The sequence below is a fragment of the Haemorhous mexicanus genome, chromosome 1, assembly GCF_027477595.1.
Source record: "Haemorhous mexicanus isolate bHaeMex1 chromosome 1, bHaeMex1.pri, whole genome shotgun sequence".
NCBI lineage: Eukaryota > Metazoa > Chordata > Aves > Passeriformes > Fringillidae > Haemorhous > Haemorhous mexicanus.
The window spans coordinates 40,919,164-40,935,051 of record NC_082341.1 but is presented as its reverse complement, the minus strand read 5'-3'; positions in this window follow the sequence as shown (position 1 = coordinate 40,935,051).

Genomic DNA, 15,888 nt, shown 5'->3' with positions numbered 1-15,888 from the left:
GTTTATGAGCTACTCCACGAAAGTGCCCCTCTGTATGGTCTATGGTGGCTTATCCTTTAACAGAGCAGCAGAAAGCTGTCTCAGAGGGTAGAGCCTCTACAGCAGCTATCACAGATCTGCTAATGCTGTGTGAATTCCCTGAGCTTGCACCAAAAAAGCAAGAGGTAATGCAGCTACTTGGTTATTCCTTCTACTTCATCCACAACTCAGTTGATTTCTCACTTCCTATAAGTACCTTGGCAGAATAAATCTCATTGAAAAAGCTGCCCTGTCCCATTGCAGTGCATGAACAAAGTTTAAGAAAAGTCAACAAAATTGGGACCTCAGCACAGAGACACCATAGGCTAAACTGCAATACCTTCCACCAGAAACTTCATGCTGAGTTCAAAAGGTTCTTGCTGAATAAGGGGCTAGCTCTAGCCACAACACAAGCAGGCATGCTGACAAGATGACAAGTGAATTTATTAGACTGGCATTGAGCCTGAGCAAATAAATCTTCTTGGAACCTCCAGAGTTGTATAGAGATGTTCAGGTGGCACTCAATGAGCCTGGCTGGCTTTGCACTGCCTCTGTGCAGTCCCATTCCTTGTGGGAAATAGGAACACAGCACTGAAGCCTTCCTGATGACTCCACAAAATGAGACTGAGCCTTTGGGGCTATTAGTTTGTGTTCTGAGACACAGTGTGGCTAAACTGCTCACAGACCCAAGCTGGCTGGGAAGGCAGCACAGCTGCCTCTTTCTGGCTTTGGGCCTAAACTATTAAATAAGGGCAGCCCAGTGCTGGCTGGGTAAGGGGAGAGCTCAAGTATTTCTGCTTCCATCATATGATTAACCTCAAACTGGTTAAAGCATCCACAGACAACTGAGTGTTGATTACAGATAAGTTCAGAATCACACAGAAAGCATGTGGCAGAGCTCAGGGCTCATTCAGGTCTACACCTCCTGCATGTCAATCCTGTCCCTAGGAATTACAAGACTGTTTCCCCTTACCAGAATGTTTTCAGTCATGTGCCAGTAAGTAAAAGGCAGCTTCTGTTGGTGCCTGAGCAAAATCATAACTAGCAGAAGACACCACTGCTGAGTGCATAGATTGTTAAACAAAAAGAGCACTGGAACAATAGTTAAAAAAAAAGGAAATTAAAAGAGCCAAGTGACCATTCCCCACTCCTGATAAGTGAGGCACAGCCACTTTGATCACAGGTAGTCCCCCCCTGTGGCAAACTGCTGATGTGAAAGCTACAAATCATTTCTTACTAAGCACCCTGCAGTCCCTACACAGCACCAAGACAAAATTACCAGTTAGTGGTTTTATTTCAGTCTCTGGATTCAGACTGACCAATGTGATTACTGGCTGTACTGCAATCTATCACAGTTTGCAGCTTTAAGCTGAAGCTGGGTGTTGCCTGAGCACGTTATGAGGATGCTTGAGGGGTAGATTCTGCTGGCTTTACATTGAGAAATCATAAAACACCACCAGACACGTGGCAGCCTTAGGCACTCATCTTTCTGGAGGAAGCCTGTTGAGTGTGCTCTTTCCCACATGGTGGCTTAGAAAGCCAAGCTGTGTGACCCAAAACAGAGCTGGGCACTCATACTGACAATCCAGGATCCTGTGCATGGGTGTTGTCTGGTCTCTTTTTCTTGAAGCATGCACACTTACCTTGATGTTTACAAACTCAACTGCATAGTTTCAAAATAGATATCATTACATTTAGAAGGTGTTTCTGTATCCCAGGAGTGATGATGGACAGAACAGGTGAATATTAGCACTACTCAGCACATGTTTCTTAGACATAAAAATAAAATAGCCTTCAGTTGAAAAGCTTGCTAAAGTTCATTTCATTTCCATCCTAGCAACGTGCTTAGTGCTAAGAGAATTGTCCTAGGAAGAGGCTATAAATATCTCCTTCTCTCTGTCCCCTCCCCAATTACTAAAAGAAAACACTTATGATGGTGAGGAAAACAACTTGAGAGGAAAAAAAAATAAATCAGAACTTTGCAGAAAAAAAGAAATGCATCCACCATTGTATTGTGACAGATCTCCTTGTATTTGTTTGACAAACACATTGAGTTTGTACAATAGAACATCTGAAAATGAGAGCAGTCACCTTTGCCTCCTCCTAATTATTATCAAAGATTGTGCAATGAGTTTGAAAAATTCCATTACTGGCTTGTGACTTTATTATTTGCAATAAAAAGAAACTGTGCTAATAGAGATAAGAAAGGTAAAGGAAATGGAAAAGCATTCGGCATGGATAGCAGGATAGAAATCAAAATTCAACACCAACATACAACATTCCTCCTAACCTCTCAGTGAGGATCAGTGGCATTCTCTGCATTCACAGACTCCTGTTTCAGAGGAACACAGCAGAAAGAATGCAGAGGTAGTAGAAATCAGATTACAATAAACTCAGCTAGCCTCCTTTGATGAAGGCAGAAAAAGCTACATTGATGCAGTCTAAAAAATTTGATCTCCATCTTGCACTGCATTTGAGGGAGCATATTCTTGAGCACTAATGAAACACAAAATCCAGCAGCAGAAACAGATGTGGCAAAAAGGTATGGCAGACATGTCTAGTGTTTGGGAGCTGGCAGAGGGTGTTGGCAATGCCTGAAACTGTTTCATGACCAACATTTTGCTCCATTACCCGAAGCAGAATGTCACTTTCCTACTCTATAGAGTGACAAAGTAAACAACAGCTTGTGGGTTATGCTAATTCATAAATACCAGTGGGAATCTTTTGTCACCTAACACATCCTCTGAAGACAATCTGAACCATGGCAAGTAGTCACACACAAAAATAAAAAAAAAGGCAAAAAAAAAAAAAAGCAATTGCTTGTTCTTGAGATTGTGGAAGAATCTTTTCTTATAAAAACATGCTCTTAAAATATATGAAACTATTTAGAGATCCTAAAATTGTCCAGTTAAAATATGTCCTGCCATCTAAATTTCCTTCTATGCTACAGTAACTGCCTTGGGGCTGGAATGGGGAGTGAGGGTTAAAAAGCCACTAGAAAAAGTAAATCTTGATTTTGATAAAGAATTTCTATCAGCAGTCTATGAAATTAAGTAATTACTCCATCACAATACAGTGGGTGAAAAAACAATTGCTTTGGCTTCCAAATGGGTTTTAAAGGGATGCACTCTGGGCCTGATTCCACTCAATGCTTTCTTAATGACCAGAATGAGGTATGAGAGTATATGTTTATATATTCAGCAATGATAATAATTGGGACTGCAAAGGGGAGGGTTCATCACAGTGTTGAAAACTGAATATGGTTGAAATAACAAATGTCAAAAACTCAAAACAAATGTAAAGTACCACAGGCTGGAAGGACAGATCAAATGCAAGATGTGGGATAAAATATGTAAGCTGTTTTACAGCAAAAGAGAAGCTATGGAATTGAAGTAAGTAATAAATAAATTTTGAGGCCAGAACATGGCATCACTTTTCCTCGGTGTACTGTACTTAGTGCTGGTGAAATTTGTCTGGTGCGCCTTTCAATTTCCATGTGGGACAGGAAAAATTGAAGAAGGGAAGAAAATATCAACAAGAATGGTGTGAGGGCTAACACAATAATCAATTAAGAAAAGCAGATTGATTTGATGAAGTAGTATTCTCTGAAAAGAAGAGAATGAATAAAAGCAGAGTTGAAGATACACATTGCAACACTTTTCCAGTATGTACAAGGGAGAAAAATCAAAAGCTACTATGGGAAGCCTGAGAAAAATTCTGAGCTTCTGAGTGTAATCAAAAATTACAACTAGACAATACCTAGAAAAAAGGAATTATTTAGAAATATTTTCTATTAGAATTATTTTTTTCAGATTCCTCCAAGAGGGGTTGCTGTCCTCCATCACAGTAGGGAAAATTCTCATCCACAGTCTCTGAAGTCCCTCCTACCCATATACCCCTAAAATGACACCTAAATTTATTTGTACAATGAAAAAGAAGTTTTGGCACAGAGCTCGTGTATAAACATGCTCAGAGCTGAACACAGCTCCACAGTGACTCTCTTCTGTGCCTTTAGGTGCTTGTGCTAGGACTCCACAGGAGTTTAAGCAGGCAAACACTTCTGTGTTTCAAATATTATGTTTACCAGAAAGTGGGAGTCTTGATCTAACTATAGTGTTTACAAAAATTGTGTTTCTGGCCTGCATTTCTGTTTTGCTTCTCTTGGTAACAAGACATAAGGTACAGGATTACACTTTTGGCAGGTAGTGGGAGTTCAGTGCTCTAATGAGTGCTTTGACCCTCCAGGGTAAACAACAGCAGAAGTCAAAAACTGGTTTAATAAAACATATTGTTTAAAGAATCAAAGCCTCATGTTTAAAATGAAAAAAATAAAAAAAGGTAGTGGGAGTCGTTTAAAGAAATTTCCTACACATTAGAGTTAGTCCCAAACAAACCTGCTACTGACATATCTGTGTGTCATGAAGGGCATGCACAAACCTGTCTGGACCTCTGAAGTGTTATTGGTCAATTCATTACTTGCTCCAATTCTAGGAAATCTCCCGTTGAATACTGAAATGAAAAGTAGCCAAAAGGAGTTGGTGAAAATGGTATGTGTGATGTCTTGGACTTCATGGACAATAAGCAATTCTTTGGTGTGTACTATGAACTGCTTAGCACAAATATGATCTCCTAGGAAATAATCTTCTACATGTAACTTTTGTAAAGCTCAGTTACAGATGCCCTTTTCACCTAAGACTAAACTTAATTTGCATAATCTGCACTTTCTCTCTGTCACCCTGTCATAAATGGCAGTCTTTTGACTAGTCAGTAAAAGGAATGAAGAATATCTTCTTCCTATGGCCCTAAAAGTTTGGCTGGGTATAGAAGGCAAAGGCAGGGCAAGCTTTCTGGCATAGGGTTTTAAATTAATTTACTTCTTCTCCTTAAATCAAACAATTTCATCATTAGTGCCAGTTTCAATATTGCAATAAAATAATTTATGGGGCCCAAAGTAGATAAATACTTTAAAAAAAAAAAGCCCTAAGAATTAAAGATCTTGAAAGATCTTGCAGAAGAATATAAACTATTGTCAACTGCTGTATGGCAGGACCTGTGGCAGCTGTCTGTTGTAAGGAGAAGATATTTCATCTAAGAAATTAATCTCTCCTTAAAGGTAAGTTTTCATCTCAGAGGAAATACAGGTAAAAACAAAAAAAAAAAAATCACCACAGCTATAATTTTACACCCACCTGTTGGGAACATAAAGTCTGTCTAGCTCTGCCCTGGCACTGCCCCAGTTCCTGTAGCAGTACAAAATATACAGCTCTCTACTCTAGCTCACCCTGAAGACATACACAGAATAGCAAATGCTTACAAAGGTAATTTAGTCTATCTGGCCTGTGTAAGGCTCTCCGGACAATCCTGGATGCTGTGCCATGTCTTTGAATAAATGAGAAATATGCCTCTCTTTTTTTTAATTGAAAATTATTTCAGTGCACAGACTTCCATTATCACGCCATTCCCCCGAGATTCTGCTGAACCCAGGTGATGACAGTATTGCCAGCATCAAAGTTTATTTCTCTGCAATCTTGCCTAACATTGCCCTGTTGGGAAAGAACCCCCAAAAGGGCTTGAAAAAGTTGCTGGTCTGGATAAAGAAAGCAAGCAGGCTTCAAAATCAGAATTCTGACTGCCTACTGCCAGCTGGCCTGAAACACTGCCCAATTGTCCAGGCTAGCCTGCAACCATGTGAGAATACAAAGCTACACTTGTAATCTAGACAAGCAAATTTGCTGCTGTTTCCTGCACAAAGATACAGATTTAACTGGAACACTCTTCACTGCAAACACAGCTGAGGTAGAATCCCTTAACAGGATCAAACAACAGCCTGGATTTTGTCCTTTCTTCTTTAAATGGACAAACACCAAAAGACTAAACTGAAAATGTAGATGTTAAAAATTGGGCATACTCCTATTAATATTCCAAGTTCATCTGTTTGAACCTCATTTTAAAAGGGTGACCAATAATTAGGTCTTCTCTCTGCAGAACCTAGGATGTAGTAGTCCCTGTTTTGGTCACCTACTTAAAATGCTTGCCAAGTTTCTCCTCACCATGCTCCCTGCAACCTAGAGAAATACAAACTTGCCCTACACTTAGCCATTCAAAGATAATTATCTTGCCTTCCTGTTCATCTCATGGTCCATATCTTTTCTAATTCCCTCCCTGATTTTCTTACTCTACTCAATCTAATCCAAGCTGCTTCTCTTCCCTTTTTACACAGATCACAGCCTAACTTCAACGTACCTGTTATTCACAGTGGAAAAGCTGACTTTTACCTCACCATCCACGCCTGCCATCCTTGCCTTAATTTGCATTTGCAACTGGCTAGCTAAGATGCAACACTAAATAAGCTGGTGTAGAAGTCACCTTTTAGCATCTGTAAATATGAAATTTCCTTCAGTATAAAAAATTCTCAAATACTATAAAGATGTAAATGATAGAAAAGAGTACTAGTCTAACACTCTAGAAATCTCCACCAGTCTTCTACTGACTTCTACTCACCGACTGGGCTTCATCTTTCAGTTGCTAAAGATATAGGACTGAGCTTACTAACCTCAATAATGTACTTAATAATTGTCAGCCCCTCCAGCTCCCTTCAGTTAACCTCAGTGTCAGTGTGTCTGTAGCCATTATCAATGTAACCCACACACCTGAAATCATCTTCTGGAAAAGCCAGTTTGCCATCTTATCGCAGGTGTGGTCAAAACCCACACATCTGAAAGCAACATACATCAGTTGTAGATTATACTTCAAACTCAACTTTCAGCTTCAGCTTTTAGGACCATCATATTTTCTAATTATTTAAACTTTTGAAGGGTGAAACCTTTTAGCTAAAATTCTTACTTTGTCACTAGGAGGAGTGGTTGTATAAAGAAAAAATGCAATTTTTCTTTGTTTCTTTTAGAAAGAGTACCCAGAAAATGTGGGCCCTTGGAATCTCTCCCTCTCCCCTATGTCCATATGTATGTTTATAAACATTTATATCTTTACATATATATGTATTTGTATCCACAACCTGAGTCTGGATTTTTGTGAACAGAATGGGTCTGAATTGTTGTTTTACAGAAGTTTTCTGGGAGATACAAGATTTAGCATGCTGTTATCAATCAAATTAGACTTAATAGATATAAATATTCTTCTTTAGATATTTATTTAAAATTTCTGCAGTTGCAGAGATCACAGACTACTAAGTTAACAGCAAACACAATATTTAGTGGAAATCATTCCCACAAAATGCTTCTTTAACCTGTACTCAGAAGCATACTTTCCTTAGCCTGACTGGGTACTCACCAGCTGTTAAAGTCAGCATTCTCCTGAGTTGGAAAAGAAATCTCACAGAAATCTAGGCCTGCTTCTTCTTGCCTCATCTATCACTGACAAGGAAATCAAAGAAGATTCCTTCCTTCCTTTTACACAGCACCCTTTATGTTTTTGAAGGCTGCTACATTGTGTCCTCCCACTCATCTGATGGAGCATCTTCCCAGATCAAATTTCCCAGGTGTCCAATCGCTTTCTCAAGACTGATGGCTTCTCCACATCCCCTTGCAACCTGTGCTTGCCTCTGTAACAGAGTAGCTGCTATGGGGAACTTGACATGCATTCACCTAAGTCTGACAGGCATTTAGATCCCTATTTGTCTTGTTTTGAAGTTTTTGGGACTCCTCACATTGCCTTCAATGGGGGCAGTGTCAGATCGCATTCACAGCAGCTCATGCATTCAGCTTGACTACTACAGGTATTCTGAAAGATATGAGAAAGCCAAGGTTCTTTTCTAAAAAAGGATCACACACATTCTGTAATTCCCTTTGGAGCTGAGATAACCCATGAGAACAAAGCAGTAATCTTGGCTCAGACACATACTGGCTTTGCTCTTTGTGCTACACTTCAATGTTCCTTTTCTCTCTGAGCAGGTTTCACGAGCGCTGCTGCCTCTCTATCAGTGAGGCTCAGACAAGTCATCAACTCACAAATCAAACTTGCTTGGAGATCTGATTTGCAGTTAGTCCAGCAGTATAGATAAGAGTTCTTTAGTTGATAAAAACCTAGTTTACACAATCCATAAAGTCAAGAAAATGAATTACTTATTATAATTGTAGCCTACTGATAAAGCTTAACATCTATCATCAGTACAGTATATTTAGGGTTGAAAATGAAAAATAATGTATAAAAAAAGCTAATAAGAATGTACAAAAAAGCTAAATCAACCCACTTTAAAGACTTTGAACTGATCAAAATAACAGTGGTTTTTCCCCATTTTTTCATTAAAAAAATATGTGAAAGCCAGAAAGAAAACCAAGCATAAGATATGGACAGGAGAGCAGAGGAATAAAAAAGTGGAACAAGAGCTATGGGCTTTCACTTTGATAATGCACGTAAAAATCGAACTCATGCCTTTACCCATATACAAAGAGTAATTAAAACAATCAAACAAACAAAAGCAGCAGCAAGAAATCCTAAAATACCAAACTGAATGAAAAAATAATCATTTGGTAGTGACCATGAATGAACACTGAAGCTAAATATTTTCAGACACCATTTGGTGAGCTAAATCAATGAACAATCTTAGAATAACACCCTCATGGCTTTATACGGTTTTATCCAAATCTGTAGTGGAAGAATTAAATGGAAATAGAAACCAGCAAATAACTGCAATAATCAATGAAGCCAACAGAGTCTAATGAGACCCTTTTCTTAGCTTGAAAGCTGTTTATAAACACATTTCCGGTTTATTTATGTTCTTTCTCTATGTATTTTTATACCTTAATGTTGTTTTTCACCTGTAGAATTTATCACACACTGCATGCTGCAAGATGTGTTACCAATACTGTACCTTAGACAGGAAAATCATCTCATTTCAGCTGGAGTGACAGATCAAAATAGGTGAAAAGTCTTTAAATTACTTGGAGAAAGAGTTCTGACTTCACTGAAGGTCAAGATCCTTCATCTGAGTATTCTCTTTTGTACCATTTCTATGCAGCCTTTTGCTACATGGGACAGGACAATTTGTTAAAAACTGGTTCTAGACAATAGTCAGCGTAGCCCACGATCAAACTTAAATGCATCCTCATGATTCATGGTGGAAGGTGTTGCAGTCCTGAGTGCATTTTAAGAGGACAATTGGCCAAAGTTATTTCCTGCAGAGTTCAACACAAACTGCAGTATTAGGTTTCTATAACTAAATAGGTATAAAAATAATGGGCTACAAGCATATAGAACATCTAAACCACTCCTTCCTCTGAAGCAGGATGTGCTGGCAGGAAAATCGTTCCCCAGATTGGGCAGCATGGCCAAGATAGGATCAGGATGGACAGGGAAGGAACAGATTTATCAGGTTTTCACACTGGCTTTGAATGAAAAAGAATTCTGTCAATCCTCATGGCAGAAACTGCTGCCCAGAGATGTGTTCCAGGAATTTTAGTGTTAGAAACTGTCTTTAGTGGAAATATATGCTGCCTAAAAATGGGAACATGCTGCCAACACAGACATTTGAAATTCCTTCATAATTAGACTAAGGGAGGTCTCCATAGTACAGAAAAAATTGTTATAGTAGGATCAGGACAAAGGGGCAAGTTGGGGGAATTATTTGCATATTTGGATAAAATTCAGCACGTACTTAAAGGAAAGAATGCTGCATTGATCCCTTTTGACAAATACCAACCAAAACATTTATTATTCCTTCAAGATACCATTTGCAATAGGATGTACTGCTACCAACTCCCTTGTAATTCATATTAAGACCCTGTTTTAAAAGATAAGAGAATGAGGGTCGACTTCCACCCATACCAGCTTGGGGTAAGGCCTCAGTGAGAGGCCTCTTTTGACTGAACTGTGCCAAAATGAGCATCTTTCAGTCTTCCAAAATGGATGTCCTTCATTATTCCTATCTAAGAACCTAAACTTCACCTATGTGTTCAGATGTGCTGGAACAAAGGCTCTCAATGGCTCTAAAATGGGAGGTTGCCACCAAGCTCTCTGTACCCTGTTTTTGTTTCTATCCCAATGAAGATGTGACAGGTGATTTAGCTCTAAGAGAAGAGGCCCACCCTCTCTGTACAATATTTTTGCAGTGGCAGCACAACTCCTTGCTCCAGTAACACAAGTATCAGAAGGAATGATGATCAAAATTCCACTTTAGGAGACTATACAAGGCTGCCTGTGATATACTTGCTTTTACCTTTAAGAACAGATTTTCCACCATATTTTCTTAAAATCTATTCCAGCAATATTTCAGCTAGCCACGCTCCACTCTTCATTGCTATTCTACCTTCTGAAGTACTGCAGGAAAGAAGGGACCTTTCTGCTTCAAAATATCTATGGAATTTAGGTCAGAATAGCATAATACAACAAATCCTATTAAATTACAGAAGGCTTGCTTTCTCCACCTAGTGGCTAAAATACAAAGCTAATATTCTGTACAGTACTAGCACCCTAAGGAAAAAGGGCAAAATAAAAAATAAAATAACAGAACAAAGAATAAAAGATTAATCCACTGATTCACTAATAATTAGTAGTTTAATTACACTGAAAAAATGGACAAATTTTTCCTTGTCCCTCATCAAACCATTTCTAATATGAGGTGCTAAAGAAGAGTAGAAGATTGGTACCTAGCATAGTAGGATGGGAAATTTTAAATGTTAAATGCTTTAGTTTTCAACCTGAAGAGGCACAGGCCTCTCTGAGTGATCAAGGCTCCCAGTGAGCACTTTGATTTCAAGATCATAAGTCTAGTCAGCATATTTTTCACTATTTCAAAACAGGATGGGGATGGAAGAAAGTTTTCTGTTCATATTTACCTCCTCTATCAGCTAATTATGTAAGCTAACTGGCACTAAGTTTCACAAAATTAAGAAGCAAGAAAGAGAGAAAAGGCTGAGGTAAGTTTTAGCACTTTCTAAAGGCCCAGCTCAGAGAATTCTGAGGTATTGCACAAATAATCTGGCTCAGCAGCCACCACTCCTTATTGACATACTCAGATTTGTTCAGAGATGACAAGCCCTTGCCTACTGTGTCACAAGAGGCACAGTTCAGAAAAAAAACATCTCAATCATCTTTGTGGTAAAGAGAAACAACAGAAAAAACTTCCTTCATTCTTGATGTCCAATACATCCTGGCTCATCCAAAAGTATATGTTTGCACATGTTCTAAAAAGCTAAGGGACTCAATGTGATCGTGTCTACAAAGAAGAGAACCAGACTAGAGTCAAAATCTCCAAGGAAAATGAGAAACTTTGTAAAATAATTGCAGTTACTAAACCTCTGGTTTTGGTTGTGGAGAACACACACAGGGTTAGTTTGAGTTAAATGATAAATTTTTTTACCCTTTCATTTAAGCATATGCTTAAGAGCTTTCCTGATTAGACATTGATTTAAATCTGCATTTAAGTGTTTTTGCAGATCATCTTACATCAATGACTGTCATAAACAGGACCTAAGAGAACCATTTTGATTTCAGGATTTTCAACATCACAGGAAAATTATAAAACTCAATGGGGAAAAAAATCCCTAAACCTGCAAAACCCCAATAACAACCCCCTACATCCCCAAGACATAAAGGAAAATAGGCTTTTTAAAATGGTTTCTAATGCTATAGGAGGTGGGGGGGGAAAAGTTTTGTATTTGTTTGGGGATTGCTATAACATTTACACTGAGAATATTCAGTTTAGCTCTAACTATCTTCAGCAATGAGTCATCAGCATAAAAAGCTGGACTATACCATACTTAGGAAATATTATCATCTATGTAATGGAAGATTAATCTGAAATAGTTGTTTAATAACTCTAAATGTCCTTTCAGTGTTACAATATCAGGTTTCTCAGAGGAAGGCACTTCCTGAACAATGTATTTTAAGAATTACTGACCTACTTTCACTCTTCTGTTCAAGCAGTGAAAAGTATTGAACAGATGTTTGCATGGCTATGAATCATTGCAAGTTTAAAGCAACTTAGGAAGAACCAACACCCAGCAGCTTAGCACCTAACTTTAAATTAACAGACTTTTCTCTTTTGCTAATTAGTAATGGTAGTTCATAATGTATATCAATCTAGTAGTGTATGATATAGTAGTACACATTAATAATATGATTTTTGTATTGTACATCTTTGAGAATAACTTCTTCAACCTACCTCTGGTAGGCTGAAAGAAGCCCATGATTTCTACATCTTTCACTCTGCTTCTCTGAACAAGCTTATTACTTAGAGATATCCACTGCATGATTCATTCACCATCTTTTAGATTTATTTCAGTATATTTTTCTGTGCCAAATGGAAGGGGGAACAGCATATTCTGCTTGTTTTCACAAACCAGTAGAGGGTCAGAACACCCTCTTCAGCCAAAATAGGACATGGCATTATTTCAGCACTGCATTACTGACAGTATTTTTCTCCAGTGTGGTGAGATTACTGTAACATGCTAACATGATAAAATGGCTAGTCACACTGCTTCTCTCTCCACAATCTATCTTAGCATCTCCCTTTTCAGTGAAGAATAACAGCAACCCAATGATGTATAATAGCTGACATTGCTGAATCTCCTTTTCTATGCTGTGAAGACCCATGGTGGAAATCTTGAAGCAGCTCCTTTGTTAAATCCCTATTTAAGTTCTCTCTATCTGACTAAAGGGAGAGACACAGATCAATAGTACTGAGAGAGAGAATAGAATGACTCTTTTAAGAAATTCAGAGCCTTTTAGGAAGAATTTGCAATTGCATTTCAAACAGAGTCTAGAAATGCACTATGAGCTTTGTGAATTGTTTTAATGGCAGTATCTGAGCACCCAATGGATTCTTTGACCACACTCCAAAATTTGTGCTTTGGATGAAATCTACTTTATTGAATGTCAAACTTCTGCCCCCAGAAGAAGACACTCCAAATATAAGCAAGAAGATTCACATTTTCAGCTAAGAAATTACCCGAATATTTGGAATCCAGTACAGGTTGACAGAAGTCCCACAGACAGACTGCAGGAACAGAGCTGTTTGCATTTCCCACTCAGACACGGGCTATTTTTAGACCATACTGGTTCACCAGCCAAGCAAGATTTACTGCTATCCTAAAGGTGAGATGGAAGGGCAGTACAACTCTTCACTGGCTCTGTAAAAATGATTGCTACCATTGCAAGAGTGAGAGTATTTTGCCTTTACTTTTTGAAGATGTTTTTAATATTCTCTGAGTTATTTAAGGGGGAAAAGGCATTTTGTTTCCTTTTGCTTTACTGCAAGGACTGCTTCATATTGCATAGATGCACAAGTTATATGTTGCAGCCAGCAGCCAAAGGCAATCATGCATTTGTGTAACACATTTCTACTAGGAAAGACAATATGTTGGTGGTATAAATGACAGCTATTTGCACTGCTTGGTCTTCAGACCTGGCAAAGGTCATTAATAGTCAGTAGGTGCCAGAAGATTTTTTGCCTGTGCTCTTCTGTAGTGCTCAGGGGACTGAAATAATGAAGCTGTCAGTGAAATCTCTTTAAAAGGGAATTGCAGGCAAAAATACAAGCAGAAATGTGAAATAAGTGAAAAAAAAAAGTTAAAAAATCCCTGGCTACAGTTAGAGAATTACTTGGGTGGTGGGGGAGACGAAAGGGGAGAAAATGCTCACAAGCACAAAACCTGATTCTCACTGGCTCTGCTCCTGCCCACTCTGTCCTAAGCTATTTCACTCTGCTGAAGCAATTTCACATTGTGGTGATTGAGACTTTCAGAGGCTGATTCCTCATCACCACACACCGTGTATTTCTGGTGCAGTGTAATTTCATTGTACAATGTTTTACTTCGACTCTCTGCTTGAGCAGACAATTAAATACAGTACCACATTAAGCTTATACTGCACCACTTACTAGAAGGAGATCCAGCAGATGAAATGTAGATTTCAAAGCAAGCTTCTGCAAATAAGGAGGAGTTTGTAAAAGCAGGAACTTCAGATAAAAAATTACTGTTTATACAAACCTGTTGTTTAAACCCCATAGTCTGTATTTCAGCTTTCTGAATCTCCAAGAGATTCTGATTTAGAATGGTACATAGGGGTGAGGCCCCCTAAGTTTCAGTTTGGATTTCAGTTTGGATATAATCAAACTAAGCCATACTTTCATTAGATATGGTCTCACAAATCCATTTCAGACTGACTAAGTATACATATGACTTTAAATTAGACACATTTTAAGTGTCTTAATGCAGTCCACATAGATGATCTCCACCACATCACATTTTTGTTGCAACTGGGGTTGTTTGAATGAGTCATTTTTCACCTGTAGGAACTATTTATCCTTCAACTCCTGCCTACCACAAAGCCAGTTGAAATTTCCAGATAAATCTCAGGAGACAGACTGACACTTGAAAGAAAGAGAGAAGCCTGCAGCTATGCAGTGCACAGTACATGACTAGCTCTCATCTACAAACTGCTCCTAAGCGTGGCTTAGAGTCATGATAGACACTGATCTGATGGAAAGCCTTGCTGTTTGTGGGTAGGGATTTTTCATTTATTTTTAAATCATAAATCACAGCGGGGTGTTGTAATCAACCCCATAACATGACTTTTTTAATGAGTATCACTCATTTCTCACACTTCAGTCTGACTGATGCTGATGCTTTCCAGCTTGTTTCAGTGTTCACACTTGATACCTGTACAGCACTGAAGCACCTCTCAAGATTTGCTTTCATGACCTCTGAAACACCTCAAGGTTACTTTAAATCCCATCATTGTCTCTTTCCTCCCCAAGCAGACACCTAATACCTAAAGTTTAACCATGCAGAGGTCATGCCTAAGTACATTGTGGGTGCCCACCAGTCCTGCTCAACAGGAATCCTTGGAGGGAGCAAAGGAGCATCTATTCAATACGTCCACTCAAGAATGCCCAGGACATGCTTCTCTGCCTTGCACTACAGACAGAATCTGTTAGCTAAAATCAAAAGGATGTGCCAGATTCATGGCAGGTATTCCTTCTCTGGTGTAATTGTGTTGTTGAAACAAAAGCACTAGCTTTAAATTAAAATTTCAAAGATGCAGAGTCCTGCTTCCTCCCTTAACCAGAGAGCAGAGCCACAACTGCTGGTTCCACAGCTGGTGCCCTGATGCTCCACCTTCCTACAATCCTGCTGCAGTATCAATATCAGTGAGCTCAATATGAGCTCCTTTGCCTCAGAGTTATGCCTTGTCCTCTGCCCTCAGCAGCTTTCTTAGATCACCCTGTTGAAGGGATCTCACTTTTTTACTGAGACACTAGGAATACACCATGCACTCACCTGAGCTGCTTCCTTACAATCTGCTGTAAGTAAATATTTTCAGTTTGGAAAAAAAACTCCTAAAAACAAACCTAATCCAAAACCAACAATGCCAACCAACCTTTTCAAAACAAAAAACCCCTCAAGCACAAAATACCAAAGAAAAAACAAAAAACAAGATCCACACAATTAATCCACCACCCCATACCGCAAGCCACAAGGGTGAGTGAAGATAAATAATCCATGTGGTTTGCTGTGGGGATTTTTTTGGGGGGGTTTGTTTTAGCTATAGAGATTTTTATATTTTTCTATTGTTTTCTGCTTGTTTGGATTTTTTTTTTTTTTTTAGGAGAACAAGGCATTTCTGTTGTTTAATTGATTACAGCACATAATTTCTGAACCCACTGGTTAACTTGACCAAATCTGAGAGTGAGACAGATCTCAAAGTAACAGTGTATTTTTTTAATACATGTTTTTCCCATAAAAGGGACAGAAGGGAGGTTCCAACAGGAAAGAGATGAAGCACTGAAAGGCTAGTTAGCCTAGACAGGCTTGCCTTTTGGCACTCATCAACCAGGCAGGCAGTCAGGCCACATTTAGCTGTGACCCAGTTATGGTATGATGGACTTCCAGGTCTGGAAGTCTTGACAGG